At 34.4% G+C, this 15,599-nt stretch overlaps 1 long non-coding RNA gene and 1 pseudogene across 1 annotated transcript in view; both read right to left on the reverse strand.

Moving 5' to 3' along the window:
* The window catches only part of LOC116094268, a 46,541-nt gene that overhangs the window by 12,376 nt on the left and 18,566 nt on the right, over nucleotides 1–15,599 (reverse strand). The gene's annotated exons all lie outside the window — the stretch shown is intronic.
* Nucleotides 7,802–8,647, reverse strand: LOC116094267 (annotated as a pseudogene).

Raw genomic sequence — 15,599 nt, forward strand, 5'->3', positions numbered from 1 at the left:
ACTGATCAGCAACAAGATTGTCTTTGAGACTCTTGCACATATTTTGACAACACAACAATGTATCTAATTCTCATTTTCCTCATAATTTTTGATCTAACTCATACATATGCACATAATTTTTGATATTTCAATTCATCTCCTTTTGTTTGTGTGCTTTTATTTGGTTTAAGGGTGGGAGCATTTTCCTTGGTGTATTTTGTTGCTCAATTGGTTTATTTGGTTTTTTGTTTGTTTGCTTGCTTTTTTTGAGGAAGAACTTCAAGCTGAAATGGTAGGGAAGGGGAGAATATCTAGAAGTACTTGGGAGAAAGGAAGAGTAAGATCAAAATATATTTAAATTTTAAATTGTTTTACATAGTAAAAAAGAAAATAAATAATGATTTAAAAACTGACTTCTGACACGAACATAAAGGGGAAAACCCTCTCAAATAAACTGATTCATATCAGTAAACCAAAAGAAGAAGGGCAAGCATCTTTTCATTAGTGTTTAAATCACTCTGAGACTTCTGAAGACCACAGTGTCCTTTATATCCTGTGGATTCAGGTTGGAATCTGAATCCTGTTTTCTAATACACTAAACTATATAAACTAGGTGGCAGTGCTATGCCCAATGGAGCACCCTCTAAAAGGGCAATTTAATGATATTTGTATTTGACTGACTAGGCAAGTGTTCATTTGCATACATTGGTAATCTCATTGGGAAGTTTGAGTAAGCAAATATAAAAGCAAATGCCAATTGAATCCTGAAAAGGATTAGATATTATTCAAATTCTCTGTTCATGTTATTTTATTTAAACACTGTAGTTATTCTAATGTAATGGTGAGACATTGTTTCACACCAAAGAAATTATAAGACAATTTAAATAATTTATCTAAGCTCATGAATCTAACATTTGTTGCAATTAGTGTTTGAATTCAATAATTATTGAAAAACACTAGTTATTTATAGTTTTATCTATGGAAACTGTGAGTAAAACTATTAATACAGCAATCAAGTATCAAAAAAATAATTTGTATTTCTAGGGAGATGTCTCAGAGGTTAAGTACATTGTTTTAATGCAGAGATCAACAAATTTCTCTCCAACTCCTATCATAGTTCATGCAAAATTGCCTGTAATTTCAGACCTAGAGGATTTGACACCTTTTTCTGAACTCTGCAGGCACCTGCACTCACACAAGTACATATCTATACACATACACACATGCATGCACACACACAGACACACACATAGTTTAAAATAAGATTTCTTTAAATATAAAGATAATTTTGACTCATGAAGGTTTTTAAATAATCCTCAGTCCCTATATTGCAGCCAATTTAAACATTAGGATACACACCTAATCTCTTAGTTTAATACAGTATGTCACACACAAAGGAGGAAACACATTGTCACACATATCTAATTTGTTTCAGTTTTGGAAATAAAATGTCTTTGATAAAACAGGTGATAGGTTAAAAATGACTTATCCACAATTAAATGGGTAAATTATAACTTTATAAAAGCAAAACTAATTCTCTAACTTAAAACAACCAATTTTTGTTTTGTTTTTTCCTTAAGCTATTCTAATTTGTTTTTCATAGGAAACTCATCACACAAATCAATGGTTCATCGGGCTGAGTTTAATAATATGTGGTTTTGGTTTAGACTGCAGCAACATTCATTCTTTGTGCTCAGTTAAATCTCTGTAATAATTATGGAGATTTGGCAGTGCTGCTTATGTAACCATGACCATAAATTATAGTCAGAACAAACAGTTTTAGAGACTGATGGCTGAGCAGTTTTAATCTACTGATCCTCTTGTCATTAACATGAAATAGGTGGAAAGGTGAAAGGAGGGTCAGGACTAAATCTTTCTCATTCTGTCATTCTGCCCACCACCCAACGGGCCATTACCCTTCATGAATGATTACTCAGTGTATTAACCAGAGTGACATCTGCTAGCCTGCATAGACAATGGAAAGTGCATATGTATCATCATTTGCAATAGACTAGCTACATTCTACAGATGGCTAGTGAACTGAATTTATAAATGTAAAGGCCAATAATTAACATTTTGTATGCCCTTCTTATTATACTTTTGGTTGTGAGCCTAGCCTGTACTGACTGAGCAATCTCTCCAGCCCATGATGTGATGTACTTATCAGTTGATATTAAATTTCTAGTTAAAATGAGTAAAGATAGTTGTTTTTCTGTTACTTTTTTGCAACATAGTTGCTTACTATCGTTCTAATAAATTTGCCATTTTTTTTTTCAGTCTTGAAAAAGAAGCATATAGGTTACAAGTTAAAAATAATTAACTATGGAAAGTTGATTGTGATTTTTATCTACATCACTCTTGGTTGAATAAAACCTAAAATGTCAAAATGCCAGTTAACATTTTGTCTAGGCTCTGGCCACAGTTATCTGACAACAGCCAGGTGTGCCTGACTCACTTTAAAAGGGACTGCTTGCCCTCTTTGTTCTCTTGCCTTCTTGCTCTAGCTCTGCCCTCTGGCCCTTTCCCCATCTCTCCCTATTCCTCTCCCCTCTCTCTCTCCATGTGTTCATGACTGGCCTCTACTCCTCTATGCTCTCTTTCTCTCTGCCTTTCTCTGTCTCTACTACCCTCTCACTCCTCTTCTCATGCCCTGAACTCTATTCTACACTATACCATCAGGTGGCTGATCCCTCAAGGGGAAGAGATGCCTCAGCATGAGCCCACAGAGGCACCCCATTCTCTCACACCTGACTGCACTCCACCAAACATATTCCTTCTCTCCTTTTCTTTTTATGAAGCACAACACCATGTTTTCTTCGTATTTGTTGTGTGATGTAATAGTTTTTGGCTGCATATTCTTTCTTCATTGTGTTTGTGCTTTTATACATGTGCTGTGTGTGGAACAGAAGTAGAGACAGAGTCAGGCTCAGACAGAGTTATTATTTTTGCCTCATCAGACAACAAATGAAAATAAAGTATCTAATTTTATGAATACTTAATAACAGCAAATGTTATGTCTATGAATTCTATATTTATAAGAATTTTAATTACATTTTATTGTAATTAAGAAATATATTTTTATTTATAAGTACAAAAGTCTTATATGCAAATTATAAGCACATAAACATAACATTAAACTTTTTCTTATTGTAATTACTAAGGATTCAACAATTCCACTTTGAAATTTGTACTTTGAGTATATATTGATGACTAACGTTTTTGAAAAAAATATTTCATAGATTTTGAAAGCTTATATGACAATAACTCAATCATAAAATTGTATAACTTTTCTAGTATAATCTATACAAGTTCTGATTGATAAACATCAATATTTTGTGTGAAGGATACATGTAGAAATGTTCTTTAGTATTTAGGATAACTGCCCTTTAATCAGACATAATAAAATTTATATATCCATAGAGAATATAAAATCCTTTGTATTATTATTATTCATATATCTCTTGTAAACACAAATAAAATACTTCAAAAATCTTACCTTCCACTTCCACATCTTAGATACATTTTACTTATATACTGCTTTATTTCACTGACCGAGTAAACACACAAGAAACATCTCTCAACAAGAAAAGTTAGAGATTTGTACTGTACACTTAAGTCTGTTAAAATTTATCTCAACTAGTTAAAAAAAACATTTAGTAGAGAAAAACATTCTTTCTACTAAAAAGCACTTTAAATGTTGTTATTTGTTATATATATATATATATATATATATATATATGCTTATTCTTTCATCTGTTCTTTTAATATGCAATGGAAAGTAAACAGATTTTTCTTTCACTGGTATAAAATAAAGACAAGAAAGCATACTCAAATTAAAACATTAGAGTAAACTAGGAGAATGATTTCATCATGAATTTATTGAGATTAAAAGAACAACTTGAACAATATTTTGAAATCCATTCTATGCCAGTAAATGTCTTTATTAATAAAATTTCAATATTTTAAGAATCTATATTTAAAATACCATTTTCTATATTTCCAAAACAGGATTTCTAAATATTTCAATTCTTCCCATTTTATAATAAAAGAAACATCAGATAATTGCACATTTATCTACATGTAAGCCAGAGAGTAAACTAACTATAGTTATACCTTATATTTTTGTATTAAAACCAATTATATTATGGACATGAAGGTTATATTGTTTAGACTTTGTACATTATACATTGTTAGATCTATTTTCTTCTTGCACAATTTAATGAAAAAATATTTTGTAACTAAAAAGATAACTAAATATATTTTTATATGTTGAAAACAACTCAAATTATTTCTCTGTTACAAAGTAATTTTCTATATTATAGAGTAAGACACAATAATATTTATATTTAGACATTAAATATATTACTTTCAATACTGAAGCTGAGAAAGACTTGAAAAGAACACATTACTTGGCATCTAAAAAGAGAAATGTAATCACTTTTAAAAACATTTTTAATTTTAATTATTTTGCTATGAAATATATAATCTATTGTCCTCAAATTTAAAGTAGGTTCATACTCTATATAATAAACTTTTTCAGGATTTTTGAGTATTTGAGTATCCTGTATTTGTATCATTTCTCCTTTCTAACTTGTGTCCTTCCTTTCTTCCTTCTTTCCTTTCTTTCTTTCTGGAGATTTTTTTTCATGCAATAATATTCTGTAATTTTTATTCCTCCTACTCCTCTCAAACATTTCCTGTTTCTAAACCATTCCAAAGCAGACTATTTCTGCCTGTCATTAGAAAACAAATACGCTGCAACAATAATTATAATAATAATGATAATAATAATAAATATACAACCATAAAATAAGAAAAAGAGTAGAACTAAGCAAATAAGCAGCAAAAGAATGAGCCAAAGCAAAAGAATAGGAAACACATGTAGATGCAGATGCTAGCAAAAGCTCATTTGCACACACAGAAATACAATAAAAATACAAACCAGAAACTATAAGACAAGCAAAAGAATAGCCCAGACAAAATATTATGTGGCAATAAAACTTCACAAATCCACTAGCTTGTTTGTGTTGGCCATATACTAATTGGCATTCAGACTGTTCTGAGTGTGCTTTATATATCCAGTGAGGCTTCTTTGGAGAAGATAAATTTTCCTTGTTGAGCAGCAGTCAGTTGGAGAAGGCTTCCACATTACGGATGTAGGTTTATCTTTTAATCACTTTTTCAGTGCTTGAACCCCACTTGGCTTAAACCTCTGCAGTCTCTGTGAGTTTATATGTGCATCAGTTATTTTGTGCTTAGAAGGCTTTGTTTCTGTGATGCTGTTCATCCCCATTGACATTCTTGCTTCCTCTCCTGATTTCTCGGAGCTCTCCGGGGAGGGATTTGATGGAGATATCCCATTTTGGACTGAGTGTTTCAAGGTCTCTCACCCCCATGCAATGTCCTGATATGATTCTCCGTATTTGTCCACATCTGCTCTAGAAGGATGTTTCAATAGTGATGAGTGATCTGTGAGTATAATAGAATGTGCTTAGGAGTAATTTTATTGCTGCATTCATTTAGTAAAATAGTAGTATTTGTCTTTTATCAAGGACTATGGCCTATCTAGTCTCTAGTTCTTGTCTATCTAATGATTATTGGTAATGAGTTTATGTAGTGAAATGTTCTTTAATGTCATCAGATGCTGGCTGGTGTTTAGCCTTGACAAGGGTTGGGGAACATCAAGGACTAGGGATACCTGGTAGGCAAATAAGAAAACATACAACTGAGAAACAATACTGACAGGCTCTTCTTCTTGGCATGTGAACCCTTGAACTAGGGAGTCAGGATGCTTGTCTAGACTTGATTTAGCCCCAGTTTTTTATTGAAATGGTACAAGAGAATTGGATTATAAAACTTATAGGGGGTGTGTAAATGCTTTTTTATTTATTGTGCTAACATGTGTGTGTATGTGTGTGTGTGTGACACAGAGTAATACAGATTTAGAACAGAAAAGAAGGAACTACACAATTTTAGAAATAAAAGTTTTACGGCAAGCACATTTCTTTTTAAATATTTTTTGACCACTAGTCTTTGATCAGGTTGGGAGCAAAATTGTGGTTACAAAATTAGTATTTTTTAGACATATGTGAGATAATACAGTTTTATAAAAGGGAAAATATGAGGTTATACTACTGACCCTGCAGTCTTTATAATTTTTGGACCCCATTTGTTTGTTTAAAAGAACATTTTACCCAACCTGTACAGAGAATTTTTAGTTGCCTGCCACCATTTTTCCTGAACCCAAGGGACCCATTGCTAACATTTAGGAAAATATTTGTATATTATTTTATTTTTAATTTTATGATAGGAATATTTTACTTTTGTTACACAGAATTGAGACTAAGACTGGATGAACAGCTGTAGAATTACTTATTTCTGCCTGCAACTTTAGGTTAGTTTTATTTTTACCTTGAGTGAGTGACTGTAACATACAATTTTTTTTTTAAATTCATGAACAGCCTTTACTTTAATATTATTGGTAACATTTAGATTTTAGATATTAAGTGGGCTTCTACTAGGTTTTGCCAGGTTACCAAATACTGGTTTAATTAAGGAAGGAAAAAAGAAAAGGAACAGTAAATAGATAAAGAGAATGGTAAGTACTAAGAATAATTGCAGAAGTGACATCACAAGGTGCTTGAGCCAAAGAAGCAGGCCTTGGGGCCTCCTACTGGGGCCCACAAGAGGCCATTGCCTCACACTTTGAGACACGGTATACCTGGCAGGGTGTTGTTATTGTTGTTGTTGTTGTTGTTGTTTGTTGTTGTTGTTATTTGAGGTTCCAGGCATTGTGAGCTTAATGTGTGGTGTCTTCAACAATCAGATGTTGGCTGACTAGTCCAAGTGCAAGTTTTCCACTGCTGTAGTATATCTTGCCGTATACTTCAACATTTAGAAGTTGTATTCTAACATTTAGATTTAGTAATTTTACAAATGCATCCTGTGGTACATACATACTAATAGGAAGATTTAGAAAGTATAAAATACCACATTCACTTAAAATTATTCAAATTTCTATAAAGTGAAAATATCTGACAGCACAGTCACTCAGTTCTTATTGTCCTCACAGGTTTTGTCGGGTTTGCTCCGTGTCTTAGTTAGGGATCATATTACTGTGCACAGTCACAATGCCCAAGGCAACTCTTATAAAGGAAAACATTTCATAGGGGTTGGTTTATATTTTCAGAGGTTCCATCCGTTGTAATCATGGCAGCCTGCAGGCACACTTGGTGGAGAAGGTTCTGGGAGTTCTACATCTTGATCCAAAGGGAGTCAGGAGAAGACTGTCTTCTGTAGGCAGGCAGGAGGAGTTTCTCTTCCTCACTGGGCAGAGACTGAGCATAGGAATTCCTGTAGTGAGGCCACACCTCCTCAATAAGGCCACACCTCCTGCAGTGAGGCCACACCTCCTGCAATGAGGCCACACCTCCTGCAATGAGGCCATACCTCCTAATAGAGCCACTCCATATGGCCTAGCATTCAAAACACCACACTCAGTCTGAATAATTCCATTAAAAGTGAAGTTGTGTACTAAGTACACAGCTTTATTTTAAAACTTATATTTTATTATTATGTGCATATGTGTACTGATTTATTTATGTCAGTGTAGTACCTATAGAGGCCAAAAAAATGGTGTCATATCCTTTGGAGTTGAAGTTATAAAGGAGTGAGCAGCCGATAGGAGTGGCTATGACTGACGGCAACCAGAGCTACAACCTCAGAAACATTAATTAGTACATGTTTAAGCCATCTATCCAACCTTTTTAAACACTTTTTTTAAAAAAAACATGTGAAGCTGTTTAATTGGGTTGTTAGCACTTTAGAACACCAGTTTGTGAGAATACATCCCGTTTATCAGGGTGACCTGGGATGGCACATACCCTGGACCTGAGGAACAGCTTTAATCTTTGGCCAAATCTCTAAGTCCACACTCTTCTGATCAGCCTTGAGCTGCTCTGTAATCTTGTATTTCTCCTTCTCCTTGTCTAAGATCTCACCCTCCTGGTGCCTGGCTTTGTGCATCTGCTTGATCTTGAAGTAAGCATCAGTCAGGCGTTTGGGGATTTTAACTTGCTGATAAAAACAGAGGAACTCTGTTGAGGGCAAGAGGTCCAGACACAAGAAATAAGCTGCTGTCCAGCTGCTTCAGGAAATCCACTGTCTTGCCCCTGTGGCATCCAGTGAGGATAATCGGAACAGTCCTGGGAGTAATGCTGGAGCACAGCCTTCTCACATGAAGGGCTTTTGCAATGGTTCAGCATCTTCAGAGGCTCATCTTTGGTAGAATAATTCCTAGGCAGTTTTTGAAGCTTTCCTATCTGGGTACCACCATTATTGACTCCACCAAGTGTTTTTGTGATAGTAGCAAGGACCTTCTTATCCTTTATCTTCTATTCAACCTTAGATTTGGCAGCTGAGTATTTCCTGTTGTACAAAGCCTTTCTGGAATACATGGCAGATCTGGAGTACCTGACAATTCCTCTGAACAGGACAGAGTTTTGACTGCAATGGGGTTTCCACTTCTGGATGTTTTAAGTTTAGCGTCACCCTTTTTGGCTGCACCAGCGGCCTGGGCACTAGCAGCAGCAGCAGCAACACCACCAGCCTTCTTGGCTGCAAGTTTCTTCTCCTTTGTATCAAGCTTCTCTGATTTTTCACCCTCCATCTTGCAAAAACAGAAAAGAGAACAAAGGCAACTGCTTTGGGTCCATCTTTAAACACTTCTTACATCTAACTTTTAAATCTATTTGTTGCAGTTTTATAAAACTGTGATTTTGTTTTGTTTTGTTTTGTTTTGTTTTAAATTGTTTTGCCCACTCTGTCAGGATCAGTGAGGACATTTACCTGGGGACATATGTTCCTTCTCTTCATTACACTGAAAGAGTTGTTTCTGAGTAAGTTGAAGGTGTTTTATTTTTTAATTGACACCGAAATTCAGATTTTGCTTGCATATTTTAACCAATGCAAACTTTGTATTATTATTTTTCTAAATAAGTGAATTGATTGTTTTGTGCACTTATCTTTTCCCTAACAAAAATATTCACATGGAGTACTCAATAATTCTTTCAGGCTTTATTGAACCAAAATTTCTAATTTTGTTTTAATCTCCTTTGGAAATGTCACATTAGATTCTTGAGATTGTGTGTTTATACAGACAGCCATTTATAGTAAAGCCAAGTTTGAAAGATAGGAGATGCATTCTTTGTTTTACATCTAACCCTAATGTGCCTTTGCTTCCTTCTAAAGTCAGAGTTGTATTTATTAAGTAGTCATTAGTCATGCCCAGGAGAAGCACAGTTCTTGTTTAATGTCACTATAAGTCATCAATCCCTTCACAATACAACTTAATTACCTAACTTGAAGTGGCCTTCTGATGTTCATAGATTCATGTCTGAAATAAGGAGTAGTTTGGAATGGCTATGTTCATGTTTAAGTCATATTTTATTAAGAGTTTTGTGGCAATAAAGAAAAACTGCCTTATTCTAGTAGATAATAAGTTATTTAGAACGATATAGGATGACATACTGATAATACCTAGAACATAGGTATATAACTTAGAAGGGAGGTAAAGGAGTCGTGAAGCAAGTAGTTTACAATCACATTTAGACCACCTCCCCATGCAATGTGAGGTAGCCTTCTCTATCTACCAATACTGCTGCTAATTAATTTGCCTACACTAGTGTGCAAGTCTGATGCAACTATGTTTTGATTCCATTTCTTTGAAACTAGCACATTTCCAGCCATATTATTTATATTCCTAGATCTTTGGATTAATAGTCATGTATAAGTGTTTTATAATTCTAATGTTGAGTTTTGGTTTCATGATTTCACACTAGTGACAATGAAACACACACATACACACACACACACACACACACACACACACACACACACACATATATATATATATATGTATATATATATATATATAAATATATATATATATATATACATATATATATTGAATTAGTGAAAACAGAGGCCCTGAATTTGTAAGAGAGCAAGGTGGGAGGGTGTAGATGGGAGTAAAGAGAAGTAAAGAAATTATATAATTATAATCTCAATAAATAAAAGTATGATAGTAATGATATATGAAAATTATTCTGCTAATTTCATTTTTATATTATACAATAAGAAATATTTTACAAAATTCTGATTCATTTACTCTTGAGCTTGCTATTTTTTTCCACCCCACAGTGTAATGATAAAGAGGATACAGTTCTTGAGAGGAGAGTTTATGAAACACTAGTCTTAGAAAACATTTGAAAATAGTTTCTATGTGATAATTTAAATACAGTTTAGTATTTTATGATACTTATACATTATTTTTCCAAGTCATGAGAGATATCTCTCCCTCTTATGAATTAACATTTGATAATAAAATACTCTGAAAACATTACTATCACTAAACAAATAGGAAGAACTTAACCAGGTCTTTCTTGATATTATACCTTCATGTGGTTCAGTGTCTATAACCAGTCCTTTGCAACATTTTCCTTAGGAAATATATGCTGGGAAGGATTTATGATTATGAAAGCAAGAACAAGGATACATGCTCTCTGTAGTGTTTTGTTATTAAAATCTTTGGTCAATAATTCTCTGTGAAATATGTGGTGGCTTAGTATATGTGAAGTGGTACAAAGTCTCTATTATGCCTTCACCAGTAAAGTAAGACAAAATAACTAGCTCTGTAACCAATTTGGCCAAATTTTTCTGGGGTACAAACAATTTTATCATATATACAATAATGAACAGAAAAAATACTCATAGAAGCATTGTGAATTAAATCTAAAAGAATATACCATAAAATAAACTATTTGTGCATTTCTTAATTTTTTTCTAAATATTGAGTTAGAAAATATGAGTCACAGAAAATAATTTGTTTTCTAGACAGGAGAATAGGCATCAAATGAAGATGTCAACAGTTGAGTTATGAAAACTTAAGATATAATTTCAGGAGTGACTAACCATCCTTCTCAAGTATTTCCAGTTCTCAATAAAGTACTTATCTATGTGCTTTGTTAACATTAAATTATGACAATTAGCCTTAAATTATCTATTTCTAAAATTTAAATTCAAACAATACATGTATATTGCCTACTGATTAAGAATGTAGACATCAATCCAGCAATTAATACTTTTAAATTTACCTGAAACATGTGTTTGTTTTATAGAATGTTTTAATATAAAGTACTTATCTTGAGACTAGTGACTAGTTTGGATTATGTGAGAAGGCTCTGTCAGTAAGAATGATAAGGAAGGGCTGATACACTGAAGATGTAGTGGAAGTATATTTCATATGCCCACATGATTAGAAAATATAGGCACTAGAGCATAGCAGAAGTCATAGAAGAAATCAAACTTAACTTTCTAATGGGAAATTGCATCACAGAATTGATTTAAAATAGGTCTGAGTTCTTCTCTCCTGGAGGCAAGAAATGTGTGTTCTGGATTAAAAGCTCATTTCTATCCCCAACTTCAAAGTCTCAACTTTTGATAAAAAAGTAACTTTTCCTTTAAATATTCAAGTTTTTCCTACCTTTTAAGCATATTTTAAGATGCTACTCATGTGGCCTCCTAAAATTTTTAATGAACCCATTACCTTCTTATTTTTTTTTTTTGCCCCATAGATTTTAATAAATATAAACACTTACTGAGGTTTAGAAAAAGGAACCATTGCAGGGACTGCTTGCCAGTGAATTGATATAGTGATTCCTAAATTCTAAGATTCCTAAATAAATGAAAGTATGTGCTTTTCCATTCATCTAAAGAAAAATCCAAACCTCTAATTAATAAAATGTGATAATTTACATGTTGTTAAGCCAGCAATTTATAAGTTCAGCATTGGCAGACCTACTACTACCCTTTTTCTTAATGTTAAAGGAATTCAATACCTCAGAAATTATTCTTAAAATCTGCATATTTAAACTTATGAAAAACAGAGATGGAGAATGACTCAGTGGTCAAGGGTACACACTGGTTTTCCAGAGGACTGGAGTTTAGCTTGCAGCACGTAGGTTAGCCTGTGGCTCCTAATCCAAGAAATTCAACACCTGAGCTTTCTGCAAGCACCTATCCTGACAAGCAAATCAGTATGTAAAGACACATATGCATACACATATTAAAAATAAAACAAATATTTAGAAAAAACTCTAACTCTAAATGATTAAGAATTCACCGAGCTTACATTTGTGTAGCATTTTGATAGGTTCATGATTACTTTTTTAAAATGTAACTATTAGAACAAAACAACAAATTACAAAGGTTGGTGAATGGGAATGAATGAATCAAGGTGACAAGAGAGATCATCTTTCTAAATTAACATATAAACTGACTATTTATTAATAGAATTGAAGAGATTATTTTCATTTGTCTTCCTTGCCTCAATAATAATGAATTCTATATTCTAAATTTACTGGAAATGGAGTGGTCAGTAATTTGCATTAAATTTTATTCTATATGTTTGAGACAGTATTTTAAAACAATTAGCATGTAATAGATTTAATAACTTTATTTTATGCACCCAACTGTACATATTGAGTTGAATATCTTCCAAGTATGAGGATTCTCCCTGACAGATTTCCATGGCATACATACTTTTTGAGTTTCTTATCTATGTTTTGCCCAACATACTTCCTGAGCCTCGCCTTTGTAGAATATAAAACTGACAGTTTCTGTAATTTTGTAAGCCAACTTCTGCTTACAAACCACTTTAACAACCTGTATTGTATTTCATGTTGATGCTGTTTCTCTGCAGTACCCTATCATACATAGACTTAAAAGTAAGCTATGTGTGTCAACAAATGAAGCTGATTTGATAGCAAAAAGCAATGTGTAACAAAAAAACACAGGAATTTTGCCCACCCCACAAATTACAGTTTTTGAAAATAACATTAGACCCATCCAGGTATGGTTCTAAAGAATTTATATTAAACATTCATGAACAGAACTAAAATGGTGCTATACTTGTCTAAGTAATTCTCTAAGACACATGACATCTATGTCACTAAAAATAAGTATTTTACTTTTCAGAGCCTTGTATGTCTCAATGGAAGTGGAAAAGTGCGGTGTCATTTTACAATTGGTCAAATTTATATTTGGTTAAAATAAAAGTACAGTTAAAAATCATCAATGGAAATTAATAACCTTACCATCAATGACCAATATATTTGAGGAGTATTTCATTTAGCCAATCATTAATAATAGTGAAGTGCACGAAAAATCAAACAAACAAGCAGATAAACAAACAAACAAACAATAAACAAAAAACATAGCACTGGAATCTATGTGAATTCAAGGCCAGCCTGTTTATAAAATAAGTTCCAGGACAATCAAGAATACACAGAAAAATCCTGTCTTGACAAACAAGATAGGCAGGACAGTGGTGGCATATGCATCTAATCCCAGCACTTGGGAGGCAGAGGCAGGCAGATTTCTGAGTTCAAGGCCAGCCTGGTCTACAGAGTGAGTTCCAGGACAGCCAGGGCTACACAGAAAAACCCTGTCTTGAAGAACAAAGAAACAACAAAAAAATCAAGATAGATAGGTAAATGATGGTAGAGAGATAGATTATTGACATATAGATAGATAGATAGATAGATAGATAGATAGATAGATAGATAGATGATAAATAATAAGTAAAGTTTTTTCAGATATAAAAAATAAAAAATAAAAGAAATCCTACAGTGGGAAGAGGGAACTTGTAGAGCCCACATCCAGCAGAAAAGCAGGGCCTCAAATGAGGGATGGGGTTGCCATCCCACAGTCAAAAACTCTGACCCATAATTATTACTGCCTGAAAGAACTGAAGGGACATAAATGGAGAAGAGCCTGAGGAAATGGAGATCCAGTGACAGACCCAAATTGGAATCCAACTCAAAGAGAGGCACCAAGGCCTGATGCTATTTCTGATGGAGTACTCATACAAAGGGGCTTATCATGACTGCCCTCCAAAAGGCCCAGCAAGCAGCTGAAAGAGTCAGATGCAGACATTTACACCCAACCAAAGGACAGAAGCTGATGACCCATATGGCTGAATTAGGAAAAAGCTGGAAGAAGCTGAGGGTGACCCTATAGGAAGCCCATCAATCTCAACTCACCTATACCCACACCTGAGATCTCTCAGATACTGGGCCACCAACCAGACAGCATACAACAGCTGATATGAGGTCCCAAACACATATACAGTGGAGGACTACAGGGTTTGTACTCAGAGAAGATGCACCCCAATCCTCAAGAGACTGGGAGCCCCAGGGTGTGGGGAGGTGTCCTGGAGTTGGGGTGAGGGGATGGGAACATCCTCGTGGAGATGAGGGGAGAAGGTATGGGATGAGGAACAGTCATAGGGTGGACAGACATGGGGATAAAATATGGACCGTAATAAAAGAATAAACAAACAAACAAATAAATAAATAAATAAATAAATGAAACCAATGAATAATGAGTTGGCTTAGCAAATGAAGTTGTTTTCCAACAAGCCTGAGTACATGAGCTAGATCTTTGTCACTCTTGTCAAGAAAGCCAGCTCCAGCACGTTGTCCTGACCTTATGTAATTTTCTGCTATGCTCATAGATTGGTGTCCTATCCTGTCTTAAGAGAGACTTCCTTGGCAATAGATGAAAGTGGTGGCAGAGACATACAGACAGACATTATGTAGAGAAAGAGTCTAAATTAAAGGTCTCTGTCAGGCCCTTCACCTTGGAGATCAGTAGAACTCCACAGAGGAAGGGAGGAGATCATGAGAAAATGATCCACTGAATTAACTGAGCAGGTCTCATAGAGTCTCACAGAGACTGAAACAGCAAAGAGTTGGCCTGCACAGGTCTGCACCAGGCCATCTGCACATATGTTGAAGCTATGAACTTGGTGTTTTGTGCGACTCCTAAGAAATGGGACCATGTGTATCTCTGACTCTTTTCTGTGTTCTTGGGACTCTTTTACTCCTCTTGAGTTGCTTGTCTGGACTCCATATAAGGGAATTTGCTTTGTCTTCTTGTATCTTGCTTTATCTTGTTGTCTCCTGGAGAACTGCTAAAAAGGAAACTGATGGATCAACTGAGAGGATCTGGGGGGTGGGGAGGGTGCTTGAGGGGGAGTTGGGAGGAGTGCAGGGGAGGGAACTATGGCTGGGATACATTGCATGGGAGAATAATATATTTTCAATAAAAAGGAAAACATTCTATTTTATTAGATTCAGGAGAAAAATATTGTTTAAATATTCAGGATTGTTTTTAGGATAGTATACATCAAACAGAACTAAATCTAACATACTTTTAGTAGCTGAATTTTTCTTTTTTAAAAGTTTATTTATTTTTTATTTTTTTTAAACATTTTTTATTAGATATTTTCTTTATTTACATGTAAATTTCTCCCTTCCCAGTTTCCCCTCTAAAAAACAAAGAAACAAACAAAAACAACAAAAACAAACCCCAGCTGCCTCCCCACTCCCCATGCCTGACACCCCACCCTCTCCTGCTTATAGGCCCTGGCATTCCCCCACACTGGGGCACAGAACCTTCACAGGGCTGAGATCCTCTCCTCCCATTGACGATCGAATTTGCAATCCTCCACTATACACACACTGCCAGAGCAATCAGTCCCACTGTGTGTACTCCTT

Source organism: Mastomys coucha, unplaced genomic scaffold, assembly GCF_008632895.1.
Source record: "Mastomys coucha isolate ucsf_1 unplaced genomic scaffold, UCSF_Mcou_1 pScaffold16, whole genome shotgun sequence".
NCBI lineage: Eukaryota > Metazoa > Chordata > Mammalia > Rodentia > Muridae > Mastomys > Mastomys coucha.